Source organism: Sceloporus occidentalis, unplaced genomic scaffold (assembly GCF_023333645.1).
Source record: "Sceloporus occidentalis isolate IW3139 unplaced genomic scaffold, rSceOcc1.0.p SCAF_1, whole genome shotgun sequence".
NCBI lineage: Eukaryota > Metazoa > Chordata > Lepidosauria > Squamata > Phrynosomatidae > Sceloporus > Sceloporus occidentalis.
This window is the reverse complement of record NW_028316981.1, coordinates 93,165,531-93,191,492: the sequence shown is the minus strand read 5'-3', so window position 1 is coordinate 93,191,492 and position 25,962 is coordinate 93,165,531. Positions and strand designations below refer to the sequence as shown.

At 40.8% G+C, this 25,962-nt stretch overlaps 1 pseudogene across 1 annotated transcript in view; it reads right to left on the bottom strand.

The window, feature by feature from the left end:
- Positions 1-25,962, bottom strand: part of LOC149321826 (uncharacterized) — a 454,513-nt pseudogene that overhangs the window by 132,181 nt on the left and 296,370 nt on the right. Inside the window, exon 3 of the transcript XR_016281690.1 lies at positions 21,926-21,970. The product of XR_016281690.1 is annotated as an uncharacterized LOC149321826 (transcript). The remainder of the gene's footprint in view (positions 1-21,925; positions 21,971-25,962) is intronic.

The window sequence follows — 25,962 nt, the reverse complement described above, 5'->3', positions numbered from 1 at the left end:
CAACTCAGGGTAGCGTGAAAGTGCTTGTATGCAAAGTCAGCTCCAAATAAATAGGCTTTTGCTTATCTTATCCTTTTATATTAGGAACAGAGCAGTAGTGATAAAGGCTATATGAGTTGGGGAAGTTACAGTAAATGCCCCGTGAAGCATCCTGTATCTTCTTATAAACACAGAAGCTGATAAGGCAGATTCAATGCTGCAGTGGAAATTATAGGTTAGGAAGAATGCCTTTTTCATAAAGAGAATGGAGTTGGAAAAAACTGTCTTCCTCCTTTTGGGATGAGAGAGGAAGGGATGGAAATGGATATAGCCTGTGGCCATAAAGCCAATGCTGCTCATTTAGGAGAATGATTGCATCTACTTTAGCAGTGGAGGACCTATGGCTTTCCAAAACACATGTCCATTGGTTATAAATGATGTTCAAAAACATCCAGTGGGCTGTGAATTCCCCAACCCTTAGATGTGAAAGACTAGTCCAATGAGTGGCCAAATGTAGCTGGTAGATTCAGCCAACTGCATTTGGTAGGAGTCAAAGAGCACATCTGGCCCATGAAACCTATTTTGCTTTGTTTTAGGTTCTTTGTTGAAAAATGAGGGGTTTCATTGGGCATTTTATTCCTGATGACTGTTGAACAAAGTTTATGTATATTGTACTTTTAATCTTGTCTGAATTCTGTTTATACATCTGAGATTATTTTCAATTTGTAAGATGTCCTGAGACCTTAATACATGGCAGGAGAAAAAAAAGAATAAATAATACAACAGCTTAGAAGTTCATAAAATCAGAGGTGAATATCAACTCTACCGTAGAAAAAAACAAATCTTTTGACTCATGCTAGCTCATAGACTCAATGAGCCTGGCAGTGTGTCACTTTTTAAAAAAACCTTGACATTGGGCCACTGCTGGGCATTTGGTCAGTCTAATTAGTTAAGAAGTGGAGTTCCAGTGTGTTACACCACATATTCACTTTCTTTCCTTGATGAAAACAGCCTTTACAGTAAACAAAATTAGTTGCAAGATTTATAAGTTTCCACACAAGCTCTGGATTTCCAAATGTATTTTGCTAATGACCACTCACATTAGCAGAACTCAACTCTGTTGCTAATTTGTTCCCTGCACTTCATCATGAATCACTTGTTGCAGTGAAAGTAAATAATAATAATAATAATAATAATAATAATAATAATATACCTAAGCAAGGCTATCCTCAGTGCCCTGAAACCTGGAAATGCAAAATGCTATTTCTGACTTTCTTAGATGATGCGGAGACTGTGTCTTTGTGCAGAAAGCCATATTGGCAGGCAGAGAATCCACCAAAACAGAGAAAATTGTGGGATCTTATATATAGTTTGTCTCACTTTAGATGAGCTTCTATGAAGCCTAGTTAGGTTTCAAGCTCACTTTTGGGGAATCCAGCCGACATCTCTAATTCTAATACAAAATGGAAAGATTTTATAAATGTTGTATTGAAGCAGAAATTATTGTAGGAAGCAGCATATTTCAGAAAAGATGGCGAAGGAATATCTCTGTGTTTGTGTGGTTTTGAGCATGGTACTTGTTCAGATTGTATTTCCTAGTACTGTATCATGTGATGTTTTGTTTTATACATTTCTTGACAGCTGTACTGGGCATGAAAACAGAGCAATATGTTAAGAAATATTGAAATCATTATTAACAGCAGCAAAATATTTGCTGCTCAACTGTGATCAACAAAGCTTTAGAACCATGGCACCTGTTCCTAAAGCTTACAGCATTTGGTACCATAGACTTTGAAGCAACTCCTCCCACCACCAGTAATGGGAAATCTGGAGTTCCAGGAGGCATATTAATATATATATATATATATATATATAAACATAAAGTGCGTGCAATCTCTATAGAGTTGAGTGACAAATATCCCCACTATTTTTACAATGGGAACAGTATCAATAACATAGTGAAGAGATCTTGTAGCAACTTGAGACTGAGAGAAAGGTAGTTATACCATAAGCTTTTGTAGACCCAGTCTGTTACATCAGGTATATGGAATAAGGAACCTGTGAACAGACATTTATACCAATGTATAGGTGATGTGTGTGTGAAATATTCTGTCATTTAACTTTCCTGACTGAATTCACATTTACTGTAGTACATGCGCTGGTAATCTCATGACTCGATTTCTGCAATCTACTCTACATTGGGCTACCCTTGTGCTTAGTTCAGAAACTTCAGTTAGTTCAGAACATGGCAGCCAGGTTGGTTACTGGTAAAACCAGAAGCGATCATATAACACCTATCTTAAAATCACTCCACTGGCTGCCCATTGGTTTCCAGGTGCAGTACAAGGTGTTGGTCATCACCTTTAAACCCTTAAATGGCTTGGGTCCAACCTATCTTCGGGACCGCCTCCTTCTGTATAATCCACCCTGCACACTCAGGTCCTCTAGGAGGAATTTAATGCAGCCTATAAAAACTAGGATGACTGCAGCCACCCAGAGAACCTTTTCAGCAACTGCTCCCAGATTACTGAACGGCCTGCCAGACGAGATCCATCATATTACCATCTTAGACAGCTTCAAAAAGGCTGTTAAGATGTATCTCTTCTGGCGGGCCTTTCCTGAATATACAACCCGTCCACCAACCTGAATTTACCACCCCTCTGAATTTGCTATAGTTTATTTGCTTGACTTGTTATTTTAATGTATTATTGTAAATTATTAACTGTTTAATTTTTTTTTAGGGGAGGGTGGGATATTGCGGTATGGGATTATATGTAAATTTTAACTTGTAAGCCACCTCGATTGTCATTGACACAGAGGCAGGATATAAATAAAGGTTTTTTTTAATTTATTTTACTTTTCAGCTTCCTCTGAAGAAATCGTGCCAATAAAACCCCATGATAGATTCATCTCAGGGTTGCCATAAGTCGGAAACGACTTAAGGCACACAGCATACATATACATATTTTGATATGCTCATACAGACTAACATGGTTATGTATTTGGATAGAACATCAATAAAAGTAAAGCACTAAACAAAAGTTATTTTTTTCTGTGGCATTTTAAAACTAGATACTTAGTAAAAGAGTGAACACTTTCCCATTCTTTCAATGAACATCTATTAACATTCCTGATATATACAAGTAGGTGCACTTGCAGATGCTCTTGCAGTGATTTTCTATGAGTAAAGGGCTATACAGATGGGCAGATAAACACCACCCTGTTTGCCCTGGGTGAGTGCCACAGCAGCTGCATGCTGCAGTACTGACCCACACCCCAAAAGAAGCTGCTCTGAGCAGCTCAAAGGGGCATCACAGGCGCGCCATGATGTCACCCCTGTTGGCCAGTGCTGTTTGGACGCTGCACCACTTGTGCATCATCATGGTGCTTGCTGTATGCATGGGCATGCACCATGATGGTGGCAGGGTGGCAGAACTAGGGCTCGGAACATGTGAATGCTCCACCCTAGTTCAGCCCTAGTATGCAGTCAGTGCCGGTCTGTACTGCCTCTAAGTGTGTTTATTCCCTTTAAAATAAAACTTATTCTTTTTGGGAGTCTGCTTCTGGAGTTCTGTGTGAATTTGGACACTGTAAAAACTGGGAAAGATCCCTTAAGACCAAGTTACCCCAATACTCCTAAATCTCTCTATCTGAGCTAATTACAAATTCCCCTGAGTGAACATTGGCTTGGTGACCTCTGGACACCAGAACATTGAGGGTAACACATCATCATTATTTTATTCATTTATATCTCACCTTTCTCCTGATAATGGGACTCATGGAGGCTAACAACATGTATAAAACAATACCAGTTTAAAAAATTAAACAATTGATAAAGTTAAAACATTGAAGATTAAAATATTATAAGTAATTGAAAGACAATATACAAGCCTTAAAAATAGCACCACACAGCATTAAAAGCCCAACCTTAGTCAGTCTGATGGCACAAAAATGTTTTGTCCTGCTAGTGGAAGGAGAGTAAGGACGGGGCTATCCTGGTCTCTCTTGGAAGGGTGTTCCAAAGTCTAGGAGCAGCAACCAAGAAGGCCCTCTCCTTTGTGCCCACCAAACAAGCCTGTGATGGTTGTGGGACAGACAGAAGGGTCTCTCTAGAGGATCTTATTGCTCTAATGGGCTCATAAAGGAAGATAGGACTCTTTCAGCTATGCAGTGGGATGAAGTTAGGTTTCATGCACATCACACTATACCACAGTTCATCTTGGCAGCCAAAGAAATCCTAAGCATCTTGAAGATAATGTGAAAATAAGTGGTAATTACTAATGATGTGATTATATATTGTCAAATCTAGGCTAAAGACAAACACATGGAGTCCTCAAATATGAATTGCATACCTCACTGTCCTCAAGCCAGCCTCATATTATCGCCTGGTGCCAAGCTGTCCCTAATCAGAGCTCAGGCGCATGATTTTGCTCCACCAGAAAGCTTCCATCAGAGCAAAATCATGAGGCTGAGCTCAGATTGGGAATGGTTTGGCACCAGGTGATAGCATGGGGCTGGTTTGAGGACAGTGTCATGCGATAAAATGCATTCTCCCTCAGCTGCACGCGTCCCCTCTCTGTGCTCAGATTGGGGAAGAAAGTGAGTGTGATAATAAGCTCCTTGGATTGTGCTCCTCCAAGGCAAATCTCACTGAAATGCAGAGGCAGACCTTAGGAAGAATAGATGCATAACCCAAACATAACAAAGAGCAGTATATATAGCTTGTAAAAAGATCAGGCTGGGCTCTGGTTGAGGCAACCTGCCATCAGGGCCGGCTCTATCATATAGGCCACTTAGGCAGCTGCCTGGGGCGCAACATTGCGGGGGGCGGCAGCATTGCAAGGAGGCCAGAGAGAGCCCGGGAGAAGCCCCAGAAGCCCCGCCCCCTTCCCTCAACAGGCGCCAGTCGCGAGGACGCCAGGTTTAACTTTGGCAGCAGCAGGAGGAGGAGGAGGAGGAGGAGGAGGAGAGAGGCTGGGAAAGGGCTTGAAGGTGCCCAAAAATGACAGCAAGAAGACAGAGCCTCCGCCTCCTCCTCTTTTGGCCCTGGAAGGCAGGGGGCGCTGGGGAGGAGGGGAGCCCAGGCAAAATGGCGCCTGCCTCCCTGCAGCCAAGGGAGCCTTGAGAGCCCAGCTGAGTCAGGACAGGCAGTCGGGGCTGCTGGCAGGCCAGGTGGGTCCTCCTTTCCCAGGATGCTGCCTCCTCCTCCTCCATCCCAGCCTTACCTCCAGAAGCAATTCCCAAACAGCAGAAATAAATCCACCTTGAGACTCCCTTAAACTGCCCTGGCTCGATGCTGGGGAATCCTGGGAACTGTAGTTTGGGAGACATTGAGCCTTCTCTGTCAGAGGGAGCTCTGGGGCTACAAGAAACTACAGTTCCCAGGAACTACAATTCTGGGGATGGTAGTTTGTTCTCAACGTTATTTTTGCAGTTGTTATTATTATTATTTCTTTATATGAATCAGGGCAGTTCATATAAAGAGCAGTATATATATATAAAGTGGTCTCCAACTGGATTATTTCTGCAGTGTGTTTTGGACCTAAGAAGCCTTACACATACACACACACACACACACACACACACACACAATATATGTATATGTATACATACACTGAGTCCTAGCAGCAAAGATTTCAGACTCCTATTACACATAAAGCCAAGGTCCAAACCACACTGCAGAAAGAATCCAGTCTGAGACTGCTTTAACTGCCCTCAGTGCTAGGGAGTTCTGGGATTTTTAGTTTGTTGTGGCACCAGAAGTCTCTGACAGAGAAGGCTCAATGTCTCACAGAACTACAGTTTCCAGAATTCCCCAGCACTGAGCCAGGGCAGTTAAAGCAGTCTCAAATGGGTTACTTTCTGCTGTGCACTTTGGACCTTGGCTTCCTTCTCATATTGTTGATGTTGCTCTTGTGTGCCTCCAAGTCATTTCCAATTTATGGCGACCTCATCCTGGGGTTTTATTGGCAAGATTTCTTCAGAGGGGTTTGCCCTTGCCATCCTCTGAGGCTGAGAGAGTGTGACTTGACCAAGGTCACCCAGTGGGTTTGCATGGCTCAGCCAGGATTTGAACCCTGGTCTCAGAGAATGCTCCAATGCTCAGAATGCTCCAAGGCCTCCTTGCATGGGCTGTTGTTTTTCTCTGTCTTTTTCTGTCCCCGGTGAAGTAGTAGTTGTGAATTTGGGTTTTGGAGTTGTGCTGATAGGCATGTCGAAATGTCCTATATTTTGGGCATGACTAAGAAACAGGAATTTATATTGTCTTTTATTAATGTTTTTGGCTTCTAGTTGGTGGTGTCCTCCATTTTTCTTGAATGTCCTACAATTTGTCCTACATTTTATCCTACATCATGCCCTACATTTTTCCTACACTTTGAGGGGCTATTGGGGGGAGTGCCAAAATATTTTTCGCCTAGGGTGGCCAAATATCTAGAGCTGGCCCTGCCTACCATCTCAAACTCACTGTCAAAGGAATGCAAGCCAGCAGCATGCTGAAAGGAAGTAAGATATAAGAATAGAAAGCTAGATGGAAGTGTCAGACAGAGTGACCAGGAGTGTATCTATATTACACTTACAGCAATTTTATACCACTTTAACTGCTATGACTCCACTCTATGGAATCTTGGAATTGATGAAGTACTTAACATTCTCTTCCAGATTTCTCCATTCTACTCCCTTGAAATATACAGTTCTAGAATCTAGAAAAATCTAGCAGGGGATGCTAAGGAACTTCCCAAACTAAAAACCTGAGGATTCTGTATGATGGAGCACAGTTAAAATGGTATCAAACTGTTTTAACTGTGTAATACAGAATACAGACTTCAGAAAGGTCACAGGCTGATCACCTCTAATCTAGAAGGAAAACTGAGGTCCATATAGGACTTTTATCATATGGTGGGAAATCAGGGAGGAGAAATCAGGGGTTTAAACTAACATAGAATCATAGAGTTGGAAGAGACCACTAGGGCCATCCAGTCCAACCCCCTGCTATGCAGGAAATCCACATCAAAGCATCCCCGACAGATGGCCATCCAGCCTCCATTTGAAGACCTCCAAGGAGGGAGACTCCACTACACTCCGAGGAAGTGTGTTCCGCTGTTGAACAGCCCTTACTGTCAGGAAGTTCGTCCTAATGTTGAGGTGGAATCTCTTTTTCCCATGAAAATCATCAACATTATCCCATGAAAATCATGTGATCACACTGAGGATTTTCGCACATATTATGATTAAAGAGGACCTATACCAGCAATAACCAGGTAATAACCAGTAACAAATCATTCACGTGATTTCCCTGGTTATTACCTGATTATTGCCTGGTTATTGCCGGGATAAGTCCTTTTTAATCATGACGTTGTGTGAAAATCTTCAGCCTGATTGCATAATTATCATGGGATAATGTTAATTTAAACCACCAATTTTCCCTGTGTGATAAAGTCCATAGATAAGGCTAGTCATCTAGGCAAAGACTTCAGTTGCCTGAATAGAAAGCAATTATTGAAATGTCTTGGTCTAGAAAAACTGGGATGTCTGGGACGACTTGGAGGTGTCCAGCAATCCTGGAGACTGGGAGATCACCCCTCCACCTCATCATCACTGGAGCACACCCCAGGAGGGTCTCTGCTGGGATCCCAGCACTTCCTTACAAATATTTGATGGGTTAGCTAATGTATTCTTTCAAGCCAGCTAGTATGCAGCATCTCCAGATGTCATAGTTTGGCTTAGGTATTTATTTAGACTCTATTTCTACCTCATCAAAGAACTGTACTTTTAACCTGTTGTACGAATTACAGTCAGCCCTCCCTATCTACAGATTCAGCCATCCATGGCTTGAATCTCTCTCTCTCTCTCCCTCCCTCTCCCTATATATACATACACATATATATATAATTTCAAAAAGAAAACCATGATTTTGCCATTTATATAAGGGACACACCATTGTATTTAATGGGATTTGGGCAGCCATGGATTTTTGTATCCACAGGAGGCCCTAGATCCAAATCCCAGTGGATTCCATGAGCCCAGTGTAGTAAACTGGAACAATGCAATCCATTTGTAAGATAAGGTAATGAACAAAATAGAATTGAAATAAAAATTATTCAAAAAATAATGGCGATAATGGCCTCAGCTCTACAGTAGTTAAAATTAGCATACATGTTGGTAAATTGCCATTACTTCAGCACCATTTTAAAAAACTGCCCATCTTTTGCTGTATTCCTATACTCTCTTACCTACGACTAAGCCTCTTAAAACTTAGCAGGGCTTGCTCCTGATTGGACACGTATAGGATCACACTATGTATTAATTATCAGGAAACACAGCAATCTAAGCCACTTTTCAGATAGGGCAACCAAGGCTCAGAGTTACAGTTATATGCCCAAGACTAATTAATTAAGGTACCCAGTTAGTCAGCCACTTTATGGATGGGCACGTCATTGACATGTGGTAATAGAGAAGTGACCACACCAACTCATATGGCACTTCAGTCATCCCATGTGAGAGATTTTAGAAAATTAAATTGTCTGTGGATAATACCACAAGCTTTTTGTGAAATTCCTTTCTATTGCAAATGGCATTTGTCATGTGGCAGAGAGACTGATGTTTCAAAAAACAAGTCTAAACACTCTTTATACTACTTGGAACTAACCTATTTATGTATACCCTGCTTACCCAAATAAAATGTATATGCTGAGTAAATTCATTAAAATTCTCAGACTTAAAAAATAATTAATATAAAACACCATTTAACTACTATTACCACTCCAAATACAAACACTGTAATAACAAGCAGCCATTGGAACAGTATGTACAAACAAACAATTTAGCTGAGATATTTGGGAACCTGGCTTCTAACAACTGAACCACATTGGGGCTTCAGACAATGGCTAGACAACAGAACCAGAACTGGAATCTGTATTAATTTTCCATTCCCACTGTTTCTGTTTTTATTCAGTTATAATGTAGGATCCCATCCTGTCCTGTGTTCTACAGATACAGAGCGGAAGCAAAAGAGAAGGGATGAAAGATTTCTTTCCAAAAAGTTTGTATCCTTAGAAAAGTCCTGCTAACACTTAAAAAAGGCTTAAGTGTGCATGTGCTGGAAAGAACAGCTCAGATAAACAATCTGGTGAAACATGGATAGGGACTGAAGGGGTGCATTGAGGAAAACAGATGATTATGCAAACTTGCTATAAGCTCACAATTATACAGCCTTTACATAAATGGTTTATTCAAAATAAGTAACAAGCAAACAAACACACTTCTTATTCCTATCTTTCAGACATAAAGATTAAAGGAAGGATGTCTTCTCTCACGACAGTTATGGGATCTGGATATGCACTTACCATGCTTCAGCATGTTAATGGATGTTTGTGCTCCAAACATCTGCTTTTAAATAGAACAGGGAACATCACACATACAAAAACCTATGAACTTCCTTCTGTCCATTTTGGAGTTCTCTCTATTACTTTTTGCAATGGGTAGAGACTATAGTGTCTACCATCTAAAACCATTAGTAGGGGCTACTTAGCTTTCCAAAAATGTGGACATTCTCTATAGATATATGGTATTTGGTGTTCACTGCAGGGAATGCATCCTATGTGTGGCTTCAGTTTTAAAGCTTCAAATGCAGTTGCCAAACTTGAGTAAGGGCCGGGTGCTGTAACATATCACAATAGTGTGAGACTAAAAAGGTTCTTTGATGTTCTGGTTTTACTCAACCTGACCTGCCGGCATTGTGAGATGAGATCTGGTGGGTCTCTCTGTGAAACCAATTAGGCTTAAGGGAAATTGCCGGGCTTTCTCAGGAATTGCCCATCCTGATGGAAAGGCCTATAAGGAGGTTATAGAAAGTCACTTCTTTAAAAAGTTTTCTAACAAAATTTTTTGTGGTGCTGTTTGATGTGATGTTACATTATCTTGTTCAGTGTTACTGATGTTGAGTGTGACTCTTGTATTTCTGGTATTTATTGTCATTGATATTGCTATTGCTTTTTATTGACATTATACTGCTAATTTTACTTTTGCAGTGATTTTATACGACAAAACTCACACAGGGAGCAGTTTGGGAGGATTTGGCTCAGAAAGTATTCTATAAATGTGGGCTTTTTTAAATAGCTAAAATAAAGTATGGTTCTCTGGTTCAAACACATATAACTTACCCAAACTTTGCAGAAAGATGCATCGTTATTCTCTCAGCTGTTTTAATGGATGCACATAGTATACATCTTTGACATGTCCCCAAATATAAATGTAATGTCCAAATGAGTCTTCTGTATATAGGATGATGCTTGTGTTGTGGCCTGTTGTACAGGAAGACCATAACAAGGCAGGGGCTGCTTTCCATTTCCTTTCACAGAGATGTGTTTCCTGATTTTTCTAGGGTGCTCTAACAGAAGTTCATGGTCAAGTAAATGCTATGAATAGGATCATTACTGAAAGAACTGTCTCACATGCATACATCTTTTTTTATAGTCCCAGGAGAGGAATTCAAGAAGTTCTTCCCTTTGAAACTGCTGCCATCAGCATATATCTCCAAGGTATGTACAATTTATGGCCATCAAGTAATACAGCTAACAACCATCTCCCATAGATCATTATGCTATTGGTGTTTCTCATGGGATTTAATTCTTCCTTATGCACTTTCGCAAACATAAGATACAGTTAGGAAAAGGCACAGATGTTCTGAAACTTTTTAGGTAATTTTCTGTGGGGATATTTTGTGAAAAATGTATTAAAATAACAACAGAGCCAGAAAATATTAATGTTTCTGAATAACTACTTTTAATCTTTTTTTGAAATTAATTATGCACAATGACTGCTGCATCCAGCTATCTAATATGCAGTGCTACTTGGTAACTCACTACACAGGATGCCTGTAAACAAATGATAATCCACTTGTTCCACTTGTTCTATACAGCCACAAAATGTTTATGTGTGTATACTGGTGACAACTGAACAAAATTCCAGGGAAGGAGAAATGGGATAAAAACTGCCTCACCCTATGGTGGATGCATCTGATGAGTGGCTTCCAATGAAACTACAAAACACTGTGGTAAATTAAGTATCAGAAAATATGTGTTGAGTGGGCGTCAACAGAATGTAATACTCAAGATAAAGCATAATGAGTTGTCTGTGTCTCGGAGTTTCCTGACCTTGCCTTATGCCCTTCATCCCTATCTCACTATCTGATCTCAAGTTCCCTTTTACCTCACTTTTTGTATTTTTGCTGTAGCCCTTGCTCAGTCATGGAGAGTTGGAAAATCTTGTAGGAATACAGCATATCACCTGCTTATCTGTATCTATCCTGTGACCCCCTGCTCTAAAACACATCCAACACTACACTGTGTACTACAGAGGAAATTTGGCTATTGCACATATGCTGACTTTCAGAAAATCTAATATGTGATCTTCTAAGTGAGAAACTCTCAATAAATTTCCAGAGAACTCCAGAGTACCACTTAATATAATTTCTGAAAGCCATTACAGATTGAGTATTCCTTACCCAGAATGCCTGAGGCCACAAATGTTTCATTTTGGGGGGGATTTTCAAATAATCGTATTTGTACATATGTACATAATGAGATATCTTGGAGATGGGACTCAAGTCGAAACACAAAATTAACGTACGTTTCATATAAACCTTAAACATATAGCCCTAAATATTGTAATTTCATACAGTAATTTTAATACTTTTGTACATGAAACAAAGTTTGTGTGCATCAGAAAACAAAAGTGTCACCTTTTTAGCCAACCATGAAAGCAGTTTTTGTTTTTTTGATTAATTATTGTATTGAGTTTAAGGTGCCTTCTCCCTTTTTCTGAGGCTTTGCAAAAACAGGAAAATCCCGTTTTTGAAAAACCGCAGGATAAGCCTGGCTAACATTCATGCTGTATACTGGCTGTATTTGCTTGACCACACTTGAGCACGATAACACCAATTTTTAACATTAAAGGCTTCTGTATCTCTGTATACATGTAGCAAGTATTTTGAAATCTGTATAAAACTAATGCCAGGTCAAGTAAGGAAACAATGTTCTCTACAGGCACTTCATGCCTGGATTAGATCAAGTTTTCCAAATGGTCCTTTTCAAGCATCTTGAAGCCATAGTTCCATTGTAAACCCAACTGATATGAAAGAGCAGTCTCTTTCAGAAAAGGTTACTTAAGAAAGGTCATCAATAAAGGGAAATATAAAGTTCACTAGCCATGCCATGAAATGCATATTATGCTCTTGTGGGACACGTGGAATCAATTAAATGAAGCAACCAAATTACTACCAGAAACATGTAAAATGGATCATGTACAATCAAGTGATTCAATATATTTTCAGTTTCTAACAGGGTGCATAGTGAACAGTGAAATACTTTCACTATGTATTTTTTCATAGATATAATGAATATATAATGTGAAAGAAATATGTTAAACCTGCATGAAATGTCCTTTTGTAGTTTTATACATGCATGTATCAAACAGAGATTCTTAAAATATTATCCGCCAGTATGTTATGATTACACAATTTATGTTTTCAGGAGGCTAAGCCATGTGAATAAAGGTTTAAATTTCCATTCAATTCTTGAAATAAATGTCAAGAATTTAAATAAATCAAATAACTGGGAATCCAGACACCATATTAACCACAACCTGCCTGTAAAAAAGATAGCTTAATTTTAGCCATAGTACACAATCTTCTACCACTTCTGGCTAATAAATTTTCTGAATTTCCTCCTGTTTCTTTGGTTGAACTTTCTATGTTGCTGAACTCTTCCAAACTGACAGCTTGTTCTCTTGATTCAATTCATACTCATCTTCTAATCTCTACAGCTCCTTCTTTTCTGCCCTCGCTTCTCTATATCTTTAATCTCTCTCTCTCTCTATGGGTTCTTTCCCTTTGGTCTTTAAACATGCTTTAGTTTCCCCTATTCTGAAAAAACCTTCTCTTGACCCCTCTTCTTTGTCTAGCTATTGTCTGATTTCTCTTCTTCCTTTTGTTCCTTACGGTTTTGGAACGGGTCATTTATTGTTGCAGTCTTGAGTTTCTTGAAGCCAACTCCCTTCTGGATCCCTTTTGGTCCAGTTTCCGCCCACGGCATTCTACAGAGACGGCTCGCACTAAGATCTTGGATAATCTTTTATGGGTCAAGGCTAATGGCCTTTACTCTGTTCTTGTTCTGCTTGATTTGTCTGCTGCCTTTGACACCATTGATCACTGCTTTCTAGCTGATATACTTTCTGACCTTGGGTTCTCAGACTCTGTTCTTGACTGGTTTAGATCTTATTTGTCAGACAGATCTTTTGCAGTGGTCACAGGTGGTCAGGCATCGTCTTCTGTTCCATTCTGTTGGAGTGCCCAGGACTTGGGTCCCCTATTGTTTTCCCTCTACACTTTGTCCCTATTTCTTTTGGCTTTTCCTGTCATTTGTACGCTGATGACACTCAGCTGTATCATTCCACCTCTGACCTTTCTCCGGGTCTTGAACAGCATATTTCATCTTGTCTTACAGCTGTCTCTTAGTGGATGTCGCATTGGTGCTTGAAGCTCAATATGTCCAAAACGGAGCTTCTCATTTTTCCACCTAAGTCTACTCTTCAGTACTCCTTTTCTGTTTCTGTTGATGACATTTCTATTTGACCGGTCCAGGAAGCCTGTAGTCTTGGTTTTATTTTTAATTCTTCTCTGTCGTGTATCCCCCAGATCCAGGCCACAGCTAAGGCATGTAGATTCTTTCTATACAATATTGCCAAAATCCGACCATTTCTATCTGCCTCTACTGCCAAGAGTCTGGTCCATGCCTTAGTGGTCTTGCGACTTGATTTCTGTAGCCTCCTTCTGGCAGGGCTTCCTCTTTCCCACCTCCGTCCTTTAATTTCTGTCCAGCATTCAGCTGCACACATTATTACATCCGTCCACCGCTTTGACCATATCTCTCCTTTGTTGTCATCCCTTCATTGGCTCCCCCTCCCTTTCCGTTTTCAGTATAAGCTCCTGTTGTTGACTTTTAAAGCCCTGCATGGGCTGGACCCTCCTTATTTATCAGACCTTCTTTTTCCTCACCTTCCCACTCGTGCCCTCTGTTCTGGTTTGCTGTCTCAGCCTAGGATTTTCACTGACCAGTCCCAGCTTTGTCCCTTTTCACTGGCTGCCCCTCACTCCTGGAACCTCCTTCCCCACGAACACGGGTCATTACCCCTTTGACCAGTTTCAAAACAAAGTTGAAGACCATCCTGTTCACGGAAGCGTTCCCAGGCATTGCATGATTATTTGATGTTTTTAATTTGTTGCCTGACTTATTTCATTGAACCTTTTCCTGCATTATTATGTATTATTTTATATGCATTATGCTATTATTTTGTAGAATGTATGCCATGGGCAGGTTTATTTTTTATCTATTTTATTGATTGTATGTACAGCATTGTGTAAATCTACAAGGCTATAAAAATAAAGCATAATAATAATAATAATAATAATAATAATAATAATACACTTAGGAAAAATGAAATGTGAAGCTATGGGGGGGGGGACACCTGGCTTGATAACAGTATTTGTAAAATGGATCTAGGGATCTTAGCAGACCATAAGTTGAACACAGGTCAGCAATGCAATGCAGCTGTCAGAAAGGCCAATGTAACCACACTTCAAGAAGGATGTAGACACGCTGGAACATGTCCAGAGGAGGACCACCAAAATGGTGAAAATTCTGGAAACTGTGTCCTATGACAAGTGGATTAGAGAGCTGTGCATATGTAGACCGGGGAAGAGGATGTTAAAAGATGACACTTAAATTTGAAGATAGAAGATATTATATGTATATACATGTATATACATGTGATGTGTGATTTATTTTACTTGCTGTTGTGTCTATGAGTGCAAGTATCTGTATATGATTTGTATATGATGTATGTAATATAAGTTAATGTATGGTTTTATTTATGTCAATAAAATATTTTAAAAAGATGACATGATAGCCATGTTTAAATATTTGAAAAGGTGACATAGAAGATGGAGCAAGCTTGTTTTCTGCTGCTGCAGAGACTAGGACATGAAGAAACTTCCTGAAAGCATGAGCTGTTTGACAGTAGTATACACTGCCTTGGACCTATTTAGAATGAGAGCCAGGTCAAATGTTTAGAGAAACCATGTGATATGATACAACCTTCCTGAAGCTCTGCCACTGATATTTACATGTCTGAAAGCCCCCCCCCCCCATTAGAAAAAAAGCAAACACATCCTACTTGTATATGTGATACCAGTAACATGTTCAGATTTTTATCCCACCCTGGTTTTCAATGAATGGGAAATTATTTGAATGAAAACTTTCACATTATCATTCCCTTTTCATTTGCATTCTGAATGATACAGTCAGGAGGAGGAGGAGGAGGAGGAGGAGGAGGAAGAAGACAATGTTAGTAACTAGACAACAACAATAGCAAAAATTGCTAAAATATGACGAACAACAATAAAATCCTCTTTAAATAAACAAAAGAAGAAGGATGGGGAAGGGTGAGAATGAGGAGTAAACCAGCTGAGGTGGTAACTAGACAGTGTTTAAAGGCAGAAAAAAAATGTTTCTGAAAAATGAATGCATCATTTAGGGCTTCTTGGACATAATACTAACTACGTTTAACTGCTGTTTGAACAAATCTACATGAGCTTCATTTTAGAACCCGCCACTCACCCTGCCCTCTTCTCCCTTTTTAGGACATCTACAAGCAAATCAGAACCACATCCCCTGGACCAGTAGCTTAGAAGATATCTTCTACTGACTTTTTCTCAAGAAGATTTATTCTGCCAACCCAGTGTAAATTGGGTGACTTATACACCAACAGTCCTACCATGGTTTCAGGCAGTATCATAGACTGTAATTTTTATTCCAAAACTAACAACTGAATCCTAGTAGCACTGCGCTGCCATGCATTTAAAGCAAAAACAAAACAAAACAAAACAAAACAAAACAAAACCAGCAACAACAACAAAATCTTGCAAGAGTCAACAATTTCCCCCCCTGAAACACAGAAGATTCTTATCATTACCTTCTAAAAATACTTCCAACACCTGAAGGAACAATCTGTGATGTGAGAATGATATAGGTGAAATAATGAAAAACAAACAAACCCAAAAGTAGTGACAAATGGATGATAAACTAATTTTTCTCTCCAAATCTAACAGGGCCTCAGGTGCTACCACTCTGGTAGATGCAGAACTAATGCATGGCACTTGAGGCACATGCATAAGAGAAGAAGGGAGTGCTATTAACAAAATCTCACCTTTCTAAAAGGTTCTGAGAGGTTCCTCTACACAGGCGCAGACCCATATGTATGATACACAGAGACTGCAGTGGAGAACCAAAGGCCCGTTACAAACGGGCAGGAAAGTACGTGCTCAGCACGTACTAGGGTTAGAAAGGGACGTCTCTTCCAGACGCCCCTAACCCTAGTACGGACTGAGTCCGTACAAAATGGCGGCGGCCGTTCTACATGGCCGCCACCATCTTGATGTAGCGGACACGCTGCGTCCGCACATCACACCCCAGAAATGATGCCGCGAGTGTGCGCTTCGGCACTTGCAGCGTCTCTTCCGGGGCGCAGGAAGGAGCGTGATTTTCGTGCCCCTTCTTTGCAGCGTCTGGGAACCACGCCGTTTGGCTGCTGCGGTTCCTGGATGCTGCAACCGGCGGCGGCGGCAGACCGCCGCTTTTCAGCGGTCTGTAACCCGCCAAAGTTTCCAGTTAGGGTAGAATGTGGGGAAACTCCTTGTTTGTCATCCATTGCTCCAGGTCCTAGTCTCTGGAGCAGCAGAAAATAAGTTAGCTCCCTCCTCAATATGACATCCCTTAAAGTATTTAAACAGGGCTATCATATCACTTCTTGACCTTCTCTTCTCCAGTCTAAACATCCACAGCTCCCTAAGTTGTTCCTCATAGGACATGGTTTCCAGATCCTTCACCATTTTAGTCGCCCTCCTTTGAACACGCTCCAGTTTCTCAACATCCTTTTTAAATTGTGGTGGCCAGAACTGGACACAGTATTCCAGATGGGGCCTGACCAAAGCAGAATAGAGTGGCAGCATTACTTCCCTTGACCTAGACCAGGCATCGGCAACCTCCAGCCCGCGGGCCGGATGCGGCCCGCGGAGGCCTTTAAGCCGGCCCCTGGCTCCTCCTGCTGCCGCCGCCGCCGGTTGCAGCTTTTGCCCGCTATGGGCGCCGCCATTTTGGGGGGAAAATGGCGGCGAAATCTCTCACGACATTCCCTAAGGTCACGCGAGATTTCGCCGCCATTTTTTTGCCCAAAATTGTGGCGCCCAGGGGTCCTCCAGGAGGGCTCCAGCGGCGGCAGCGGGCCCCTGGGAGGCCCGTTGCCTTCGCTGGGGCTTCCAGGAGGGCTCCGACGGCGGCAGTGCGCCCCTGGGAGGCCAGTTGCCATCGCTGGGGCCCTCCAGGAGGGCTCCTGCGATGGCAGCGGGCCTTTCTCGCTGGGGTCCTCCAGGAGGGCTCCAGCGGCAGCAGCGGGCCCCTGGGAGGCCCGTTGCCTTCGCTGGGGCCTCCAGGAGGGCTCCGACGGTGGCAGCGGGCCCCTGGGAGGCCCGTTGCCTTCGCTGGGGCCCTCCAGGAGGGCTCCAACGGCGTCAGTGGGCCGGCAAAGTCAGGGTGGCCTGGCCCCTGGGGGTGGAAGCTCCGCCCCCGGGGTGGGAACTCCACCCCTGGAGGGTGGAGGCTCCACCCCCGGCACGCGGCCCCTCCCCTGGAGGTGGAAGCTCCACCCCCGGCTTCGGCCCCCCCAGTTGTCTGAGGGACAGCAACCCGGCCCCCGGCTCAAAAGGGTTGCCTACCCCTGACCTAGACACTATACATCTATTGATGCAGCCTAAAATCGCATTGGCCTTGTTAGCTACTGCATCACACTGTTGACTCGTGTTCAATTTTTGGTCTACTTGGACTCCTAGATCCATTTCACATGTAGTCTCGTTCAGCCAGGTGTCCCCCATCCTATATCTGTGCATTTCATTTTTCCGCCCTTAGTGCAGCACCTTACATTTCTCCATGTTGAAATTCATTTTGTTAGCTTTGGCCCAGCTTTCTAATCTATTAAGGTCATTTTGAATTTTGATCCTGTCCTCAGGGGTATTAGCTACTCCTCCTATTTTGTTGTCATCTGCAAATTTGATAGGTATGCCCCCAATTCTGTCATCCAAGTCATTGACAAAGATGCTGAATAGCACTGGGACCAGGACAGAACCCTGTGGGGCCTCACTGGTCACTTCTCTCCAGGATGAAAAGGAGCCATTGTTGAGCACCCTTTGGGTTTGGACAGTCAACCAGTTGCAAATCCATGACAACTCCCACAATTCCTCATGATGGAATCATGACAATTAAAGTGGTATAAAACTGTGGAATGGCTATAAACCTTGAGTCTAAACTATATCACACTGTTCAGAGTTGAAAGAAAGAGAAGCAATGCACAAGGCAGAAGTTATTGGAAGGTCAAACCACTTTGAGAAGAAAACAGCTGTCACTATCGCCTCTTTACAATCTCAGAAAGCAGCTGTGTTAAGACCAGGAACTAGGGCCTTCTTTTATTCTGCCCTTTCATGTGTTACAACAAATCTCTCTTATCTTTTCTAGCCCTAGTAAGAGGAGATGAGAGGAAATGGGGAGGAGACATTCCTTTGAAAATGAAATGTTTACCACTTGATAGGTGATAATTGCTTTATTGCAAAAAGGTTAGATTGTTCTCCTTAGCTGATTTACCATTTGTCCCTTCGGTTGACTGGTACCCAAAAGATGGCTTTGCTTCTAAAGAAGAAAGAATATCACTCAAAAGAGCTAAAACATTTTGCCACCTAGCCAATAATATCACACTTCAGAAATTAGCCTTATAACACATTAGTTCAATAACTGTCCCAAGGATTATGAATGGGGTGGATGATGTATATAAAACAACTGCCTTGTGCTAAATGGTATGGTAAGTTTGTGGTGAAGAGTTCCCCACATTGTTTTTTTAAAAGCTCGCATAATTCCAATATTGCCAGAGCAAAGCTCCTCACAAAGAAGCCAAACAAATGCTGAGCCTTTGCCTTTTCATCATCTGTAAGCTGTGATGTTATAACCACATAAAATGTATAGAGAAGAATGCTATCATACAAAGGAAACAAAATGTTACTTCCATTTATCAGCTGTGGCAGAATAGCAAGGGCTTGGTTTCTGCATGATAAGTTTCTAGGGCAATACAAATACTGAATCAAGCTATATATGATAGTAAATAGTGGATAGCTATGCCAAAACTAATACACAAAGAGCAATGTGCTCTTAGGTTATGTTGTCTTAAAGGTAAAGTCAAGTATTCTCTAGAGCAACATTACAAAGCTTTTGCACAAGTAGCACATTTAAGTTTTGTACTGTATGTGCTGCTATGTTTCTGTTTTTATACAGTATATGCTTTTTCTCTTTGCTGTAGAAATGCTTCAGTACAGCCATCTGTTAGAAGATACATCGCATAAACCTCTTTGCCAAGGAAAGTATAATGAAGTCTTAGTTTTCCTTCCCAATTAAGCTCTCTGTCTGTCTGTCTATCTATGAGAATAATATTCTTTATACTTCCTCTTCTCTTAATGCTTCCTGAGTGTAATCCTGCTTTGCATATGATATGTTCAGCTCACAGGTTAAACAGTAAGGGTGATAAAATGTAGCCTAGCCTGATCCCCTTACCAATTGGAAACCATTCTGTTTCCTCTTGTGCTGTTGTGATGGTAGCCTCTTGTCATGGGTACAGGTTATGCATCACAATCATCAAATGTTGTGGCAGACCCATTTCTTTAAGAGTGATTCACAGTTTTTCATGATCTACAAATCAAAGGTTTTGTTATAATCTATAAAGCATAGGCTGATTTTCTTCTGAAATTCTTTGTTACACTCCATTATACAACATATGTGCTCAGTGCCTCTTCCTTTCCTGAACCCAGCTTGGACTCCTGGTATTTCTTGTTCCATATATGTTTAAAGTCTTTCTTGTAGCATTTTGAGCATTACTTTGCTTGCATGGGAAATTAATGTAATGGTCCAGTGGAGCCCCCTTTCTTGAGGAGTGGAACAAGTATTGAGCATTTCCAGTCTGTGGGCCATTGTTTTATTTCCCATATTTGTTGACAGATTATAATTAGAACTAAAGTAGATTTTCTCTCTGTAGCTTGAAGCTGCTCTATTGGTATGTCATCTGTCCCTGGTGATTTATTTCCCCCAAGTGCCCAGAGTGCAGCTTCCATTTCACTTTCTAAACTTGGAGGTTTATCATCAAATGGTTCTTCTTTGAACGTCATCCTTTCACCTCTTTCATATTGTAATTCTGTGTATTGTTTCCTTCTTCTTTTAGTTATACTTGGTCACAGAATGTATTCCCCTGATGGTCATAGCTCATCTTGGTTTAAATTTCCCTTTGATTTCTTATATTTTGCCAAAGAGGTCTCTTGTTCCATCTGTGTTTAACTTCTTGAAGAATTACCCTATATACTCGTCTATAAGTCTAAAAATTTATGCCCAAAAATTGACCCCAAAATCCTAGGTCGGCTTATTTATGGATCAGTATGGTAATGTGATAGCAGCTTGTTTGTTTAGCAGTCCCTTTCCCACCCACTGTCCTGGGAGTGAAGGCTAAATAAAGCACTAAAGCCTCATATCGATTGCTGCTTCCCTCTTGCCGCTCTCATACACACACTGAAGGAGCCTGCATGTTTTACACTCAACCTATCCATGGGTCACGTCAAAATACATAATTTTGGTCCAAAACTTGCCCTTGACTTATACATGAGGTTGACTTATAGCCGAATATATTTAAGTTCTATGGGGATGTTCTTCAGTTTGTATTTTGGTATGATGGTTTAGTGTTCTTCTTTAGCTTTACTCTAATTTTTAATATCAACAGTTCATGATGTATGCTCTCCCTCCCGTCATGTCCCCCTTTTTACCAGGCTTTGGGAACATCCATGGGGCACAAATGTAACTTAGACACAAATATCTTTTCACTTAGACATAGCACCCTGATGCCCACTGGAAATGGCTGCCCAACCTTTAAATCTATTCCATATGGAAAAATTAGACCTCTTTCTCCAGTACTGCTTGCCCTGGGATTTTCTCCCCATCTGGAGATACAGACAAGGGTATAAATTGTAAGAGCTACGAGCCATAGCTGTAATTCCCATTATTATCAGGGAGACAAGCTAAAATAAAAAAAGGCTTGAGCCCCAGGACACACTGTAAGAAATTTAATTCAAGACTACAAAAGAATTTTGCTTCCCAAACTGATAATATGAGTGCTGATGTCACCTTGGAAGCTGTTTTCCTGGAATTTCTTCATGTGCTAAATGTCTCACATCTTAAACTCTTCCTCTGCATTAAGGTTGTGGTGAATATTTATGGTCTATGTATTTTTTTTTAAAAAGGAGGACAAAATGACTAATCATACATTTTAACATTTATTTGACAGTCAATGGTGCTGCAATGAAAACATGGTTTATTATGTATAGTAATAATAATAATAATAATAATAATAATAATAATATAATTTTTTGAAAGAGTGTTTTATAGTTGTGTCCCCAAATGGCTAATACTGTAATGCCTTACTTTTAATGTGGTTTATTTTCAGAGCCCTCCACATTTTTAAAGCTTTTACGGGCCCTTTTGTCAAAAAAACAGAATGATTATCTACTCACTATGTTTTGGAAAAAAAAAAGTGAAGGTACCCCTGTAAATGCCTTCAGTTGTAGCAAAGTGAGAAAAGGCACCCCCTGGAGGCTTTCAGAGATGCTCCTGACCATTGGAGAATAATCTTTGCCCCCGTCACTCTTGGGCAAGGGGATTCTTAGGCATCATAAAACAGCCTTGGCTGTGGGTTGCACTTTCTCCACTTCTGATGTATATAATCTACTATCATGAATTCACAAGAGAGAGGGGCTTACCTGGCTCTCCTCGCCGTCCAGGCTTTCCTCGCCTTCCTGGTGGACCTGTTTAATGAAGTGGAAAGATTTATTTAATTTATGCCCCAATCATTAGTATTTCAAAAAGCATCTTAATGTTCTTTAGAAGGTAAGAGTGGGGATTGAAGTGGTATTAGTCTTGTAAAAGAAGAATGAAAGAGGTTGGGAAGTTAGAGTGAGCAGGGAGAAGAGGGAATTGGTAAGTTGGATGCTATAAGAAGAAGGTTTGTGAGAAAAAGAGGAGAAGATGAAAAGAAGAAAGAAAAGGTCATGATAAACGTGATGATTGAAGAAGAACAAGAGAAGAAACAACTACAATTCACACACTAAACATTAAAATGGACAGAGACTCAGCCAGTTGGCACATGGCTTATTTTTTATGTTATATGTAAACAAACGAGTAAATGTATAAGAATGGATGTTTTTATGTTTTTTAATTAATAAAATTAATTTCCATCACAGCATTGTCCAAGTTGAAGGAGCCTTTAAAAACCACACACTACCACCATGATATGAACCTACGGACAACAAATATACTACAGTTGTCCCTCCATATATATTTTACCTGAGAGGACACCTCTCTAGAATCTCTAGATCCTCCAGTGCAACTCTGTGGTCAATGTCCAACATACACTGACCATAGAATAGCACTGGAGTAGCTACAAATGGTCTTTCAGTGCAACGTTTCGTTAAAGTTGACCACAGAGTTGCACTGGAGGACCTAGACAGTCCTAGAGAGAACATATTAATGAAATCCGTGAATAATCAAATCCGTAAATATCAAAGCTGCAAATATGGAGGGATGACTGTATTTAAACAGTTGTCAATGTGTAGCACAAACCACAAGCGAAAAATCTTTTCATCTAGGTTACATCATTGTTCTGATATGGGACCAAGCTAAAAGTTGTTCCCTAATTATGATGCATATTATATAATAATAAAGCATAAACCACATTTTTTAGAAAAATTAAAAACTAGGAATATATATATATATATATATATACACACACACACACACACACACACACATATACATATATACATATATACATATACACACACACACACACAGTACAGTGGATCCTTGGTATTTGTTGCAATTCTAGGATTCCCTGTGGACACTAAATCTGTGGTTTTTCAAAATCCATTATATACACCGGCATAGTAAAATCGTGTCCCTTATATAAAATGGCAAAACAAGGCTTGCTTTTTGGATATTTTTAAAAAAAGTTTTCAAGCTGTGGATAGTTGACTCTGGTCTGAAACAGATGGGCTAAAAGTTATGCCTTTGGGCCGATCCAGGGGTGTGGCATTCATATGATGCACGCCCCTGGATTGGGCTGAAGCTGCATAGTGGCTGCCTAAGGCAGCCCAAATCCAGCCGCAAAAGGAGTGCAGAAAAGTGCTCCTTGCCAGCAGTCCATTGTGGACCACCATGGTGTCCTGCCTCAGGATGGCTGTGGTCCTGTGCCACTCAGGGCACACTCAGGCTTGGAGCAGCTAGAGGCTGCTCCAAGCCACCCGTCTGCTTGAGACCTCTGTGGATACAGAATCCATGGATATGGTGGACTTAAAAAATATTAAGCTATATCAATGTGAACCAATGTTCACAGTATATGTTTAAAAAGGCACTGAGATAAACAGTAATTTCACAATAATCCTTCTGCAATAAAGTTTCCCTTTTCCAGGCTGATGTCTCTGCTCTTACTGAGATGTATGAGTTCTATCTACTGTCATGCAAGTGGACCACAGGGTTCCCTTTTTCACTTGTACCACCAGGCTGACAAATTTTTCTGTAAGAGCAAATTTTAGTCTGTGTTGTTGTTGAATCTCTGCAATACCCATTTCTGGACATTGCACTGATTCCTCACTCCTCCTGCAGCAATAGTATTCACACACACACATATCCACATGGATAAATTCAAGATAATAGCCTGTATCTTTAGTTGCCCACTTGGTTATTTAGCCAAAGAAATGTGGAACTCTTTTAACATGGAATGAGAAAAATAACAGTAAATTTCTCCTTAAATAAAAATGTTCTGTCTATAAAACCTATGTCACTTCTTAAATAGTGCCTGCCTCTTCATTTGTACTCAATTTTAAAAATGTTTAGATGATTGCAAACAACATAAAAAGATCTGGAGTATTAGATATTCTATGAAACATTTGATGAGTGGCCCCAAAATTGTTTCCTTTCTACTAAAAGAGTTGTTAGCCAAGATCTGGAGATCCCACTTGAAGCACAAACACTTGTCAGTAGTCTGCCTGCACTGCAGTCCTCTCATGAGTGCCAAGAGGGAATGTCATTTTCGCTTACTTGAGAGACGAATATGCTTCATAATACCCCTTCATACAAATCTCTAAGGATGGCAAAGTGTCTTTATAGTACCCCAGTGTAAGGCTACTGAAGACACTGCACAGAACAGACATCAAGGCCCTTAGTGTTTGTGTGTTGTGTGCCTTCAAGTTGTTTCTGACTTAGGGTGAACCTAAGGTGAACCTATCATGGGATTTTCTTGTCAAGATTTGTTCAGAGGACATTTGCCATTGCCTTCCCGTGAAGCTGAGAGCATGTGACTTGTCCAAGGTCACCCAGTTAGTTTCATGGTCAAGTTGGCAGTTGAATCCTGATCTCCAGATTCACAGTCCAACATTCAAATCATTATGCCACATTGGCTCTTGCCCTGAAGAAAGAAGAGGAAGGTCTTCATAACAGACTTCCTCTTTACTCTTCTAAACACTAATCATGCTGGAAACTGACAAAAGCAAAGTGTCACATATATGAATTGCTGATAAATTTCTTTTTAAAATGAGTGTGTTGGTGCCAGAATCTATCTGAATGTCACACGTGTGTGCGTAGTATTAATTTGTTATATTGGTTAATATAGATTATTGCACCTCCCTTTCCTCCTGCACTGCACTAGATGTAGGGTGTAAATTTCAGCAGGTGGATTTTATTGCACACCCCATGCCCAGGCAGTAGACATCCTGTACCTGATCCAGGCATCCCATGCCCCATCCAGGCTTCTCCCACACTTTGCAAAGAATGGGATTTGCAAAGAACAAAATCTGCCTATTGAAGTTTACATCCCATGTCTAGCACAGGAGGAAAGGGTGGTGCGATAATCTCCATAGTGTTATGGGAATAATAGTGTATAATGATTAGTTGTTAGGGAATGATGGGAGACATAGTGCTGGTTTACACTTAGTAGTGATTCAAATGGAAGATTGTTGTGTGGCACAGGAATGAGAAGATGTCTGGTGAAGGTTTTCTTTCATCAGGACTTTCTCCTGGGAAATGGAAAACAGGCAAAATTTAAAGAGAGGCTGGGCAGACTGGACAAACATGGTTGGAAGGACAGGTATGTTTTAATTTTTAAATGAATCAAAATAAAGCCCACGGAATGTTAGAGCATGACATTTTTAATTTTAAGTCAGTGTTTGTGGATGATGGCAGTTCTTTCTGTAAATGTCTTCTTGATAACACCTGTGGTTACTGGACTAATGTTCTTGCTGTTTGAAATATAGAAGGCTAGTTCACCGAAGTGTAGGGTGGAAGGGCAGTTCTTGACAGTTGGCTTGCTTATTATAGTCTCAGCATTTGAGCTGGATCAGTCACAGTACTAATATGATGATTCACATACTTGACCGACAATGAATTATTAGCACCACACTTCCTACAATATGGATGGAACTTCTCCAAGAAGTAAACTGGTTAATACATTTACAGTACATGGAATTTCTAAAACTTTGGGTTTCAAACTGGCTTAATTTCCATGTGAACTACTGCAGGGTTGAGCCTCTAAATCTCAGTAAATTTCAAATCCGGACATTTGGGGTGGGGTTGTGGGGTGAAAATAATGCAAGAAGATTTACGCACAAGCTTATGATTAAAAACCAGCTCAGTTTTTGACAGATACACAGTATCAAAATCTTGGAAAAGAAATACACACACACACCCCTTTCTCTGATGCTAGTTACAAGACACTTGGCTGAAGCAGGAAAAGTCATAAATAAAT